We start from the raw sequence: 3,543 nt of genomic DNA on the forward strand, positions 1-3,543 counted from the left end.
GGAGGGGCCCCGCGAGGATCCGGGCTGAGGCCGGGGCGAGTGTCCCCAGAACAGGAGAGCCTGTCCCCGAGAAGCAGGAGCTGCACCAACCTTCCCGGGCGGAAAGGGACCCGCAGGGAGTTGGAACAGGACCCAGGAGGGCGAGGATGCCCTCGGGCTCCCTGGGACACTAACAGACACCTGCGCCCCGGGGAGAGTTAGAGTAGGACCCCAGGAGGGCGGGGATGCCCTTGGGCTCCTGGGACACTACAGACACCTGCGCCCGAGGAGAGTTAGAGTAGGACCCCAGGAGGGCGGGGATGCCCTCGGGCTCCCTGGGACACTAACAGACACCTGCGCGCAGGAGAGTGCGCCGAGCTCCCTAAGGGCTGCAGCGCGCACGGCGGGACCCGGAGCAGCTCGGAGGGGCTCGGGCGGCGGCTCCGCGGAGGGGGCTGCGCGGCTCCGGGAGCAGCTCGGCGGCGGCGGCGGCTCGGGCAGAGGAAGAGGCTCCGTGCGGAGGGGGCTGCGCGGCCTGGAGCAGCTCGGAGGGGCTCGGGCGGCTCCGCAGAGCGGCGGCTGCGCGACCGGGAGCGCGAATCCAACAGCGCAGGCCCCGGAGCACAAGGCGCCGGGACACAGCCCAGGATCCGGCCTCCCCCCGGGACAGGCAGAGGCCGGGAGGGCCCAGGACAGCAAGGACGCTCCTGCCCCGAGCTGAGCAAATCAGCGGCCCCGCCCCGGAGCCTCCAGGCCCTGCAGACAGAGAGCTCAATAGTTACTGTGGGGGCTGAATCCAGGTTTCCAGAGCTGCCATAGCCACTGTGGCTGTTCCTCCTGGGGCCTCACGGGGTAAACAACCCCCACTGAGCCCTGCAGCAGGCAGGGGCAGAGCAGCTCCCCCAAGTGCTAACACCTGAAAATCAGCACAGCAGGCCCCTCCCCCAGAAGACCAGCTAGACGGACCAGTTCCAGGGGAAGTCAAGGGACTTAAAGTATACAAAATCAGAAGATACTTCCCCGTGTTTTTGTTTTTTTCTTTTTTTTTCTTTTTGATTTCTGATCGCTTCCCCCACCCCCCTTTTTTTTCACCTTTCTTTCTTTTTCTTTCTCTTTTTCTTCTTTTTCTTTTTTCTTTTTCTCTTTTCTTTCCTTCTCTCTCTTTTTCTCCTTTTCCCAATACAACTTGTTTTTGGCCACTCCGCACTGAGCAAAATGACTAGACGGAAAACCTCACCTCAAAAGAAAGAATCAGAAACAGTCCTCTCTCCCACAGAGTTACAAAATCTGGATTACAATTCAATGTCAGAAAGCCAATTCAGAAGCACTATTATACAGCTACCGGTGGCTCTAGAAAAAAGCATTAAGGACTCACAAGACTTCATGACGGCAGAATTTAGATCCAATCAGGCAGAAATTAAAAATCAATTGAATGAGATGCAATCCAAACTAGAAGTCCTAACGACGAGGGTTAGCGAGGTGGAAGAACGAGTGAGTGACAGAGAAGACAAGTTAATGGCAAAGAGGGAAACTGAGGAAAAAAGAGACAGACAATTAAAAGAAAATGAAGACAGATTAAGGGAAATAAATGACAGCCTAAGGAAGAAAAACCTACGTTTAATTGGGGTTCCCGAGGGCGCCGAAAGGGACAGAGGGCCAGAATATGTATTTGAACAAATACTAGCTGAAAACTTTCCTAATCTGGGAAGGGAAACAGGCATTCAGATCCAGGAAATAGAGAGATCCCCCCCTAAAATCAATAAAAACCGTTCAACGCCTCGACATTTAATAGTGAAGCTTGCAAATTCCAAAGATAAAGAGAAGATCCTTAAAGCAGCAAGAGACAAGAAGTCCCTGACTTTCGTGGGGAGGAATATTAGGGTAACAGCAGACATCTCCACAGAGACCTGGCAGGCCAGAAAGGGCTGGCAGGATATATTCAGGGTCCTAAATGAGAAGAACATGCAACCAAGAATACTTTATCCAGCAAGGCTCTCATTCAAAATGGAAGGAGAGATAAAGAGCTTCCAAGACAGGCAGGAACTGAAAGAATATGTGACCTCCAAACCAGCTCTGCAAGAAATTTTAAGGGGGACTCTTAAAATTCCCCTTTAAGAAGAAGTTCAGTGGAACAATCCACAAAAACAAGGACTAAATAGATATCATGATGACACTAAACTCATATCTGTCAATAGTAACTCTGAACGTCAACGGGCTTAATGACCCCATCAAAAGGCGCAGGGTTTCAGACTGGATAAAAAAGCAGGACCCATCTATTTGCTGTCTACAAGAGACTCATTTTAGACAGAAGGACACCTACAGCCTGAAAATAAAAGGTTGGAGAACCATTTACCATTCAAATGGTCCTCAAAAGAAAGCAGGGGTAGCCATCCTTATATCAGATAAACTAAAATTTACCCCGAAGACTGTAGTGAGAGATGAAGAGGGACACTATATCATACTTAAAGGATCTATCCAACAAGAGGACTTAACAATCCTCAATATATAAGCCCCGAATGTGGGAGCTGCCAAATACTTAAAGCAATTATTAACCAAAGTGAAGAAATACTTAGATAATAATACACTTATACTTGGTGACTTCAATCTAGCTCTTTGTACCCTCGATAGGTCTTCTAAGCACAACATCTCCAAAGAAACGAGAGCTTTAAATGATACACTGGACCAGATAGATTTCACAGATATCTACAGAACTTTACATCCAAACTCAACTGAATACACATTCTTCTCAAGTGCACATGGAACTTTTTCCAGAATAGACCACATACTGGGTCACAAATCGGGTCTGAACCGATACCAAAAGATTGGGATCGTCCCCTGCATATTCTCAGACCGTAACGCCTTGAAATTAGAACTCAATCACAAGAAGAAGTTTAGAAGGACCTCAAACACTTGGAGGTTAAGGACCATCCTGCTAAAAGATAAAAGGGTCATCCAGTAAATTAAGGAAGAATTAAAATGATTCATGGAAACTAATGAGAATGAAGATACAACCGTTCAAAATCTTTGGGATGCAGCAAAAGCAGTCCTGAGGGGGAAATACATCGCAATACAAGCATCCATTCAAAAACTGGAAAGAACTCAAATACAAAAGCTAACCTTACACATAAAGGAGCTAGAGAAGAAGCAGCAAATCGACCCGACGCCCAGCAGAAGAAGAGAGTTAATTAAAATTCGAGCAGAAATCAACGAAATTGAGACCAGAAGAACTGTGGAACAGATCAATAGAATCAGGAGTTGGTTCTTTGAAAGAATTAATAAGATAGATAAACCATTAGCCAACCTTATTAAAAAGAAGAGAGAGAAGACTCAAATTAATAAAATCATGAATGAGAAAGGAGAGATCACTACCAACACCAAGGAAATACAAACGATTTTAAAAACATATTATGAACAGCTCTACGCCAATAAATTAGGCAATCTAGAAGAAATGGACGCATTCCTGGAAAGCCACAAACTACCAAAACTGGATCAGGAAGAAATAGAAAACCTGAACAGGCCAATAACCAGGGAGGAAATTGAAGCAGTCATCAAAAACCTCCCAAG

The sequence above is a fragment of the Nyctereutes procyonoides genome, unplaced genomic scaffold (assembly GCF_905146905.1).
Source record: "Nyctereutes procyonoides isolate TBG_1078 unplaced genomic scaffold, NYPRO_anot_genome, whole genome shotgun sequence".
NCBI classification, from domain to species: domain Eukaryota; kingdom Metazoa; phylum Chordata; class Mammalia; order Carnivora; family Canidae; genus Nyctereutes; species Nyctereutes procyonoides.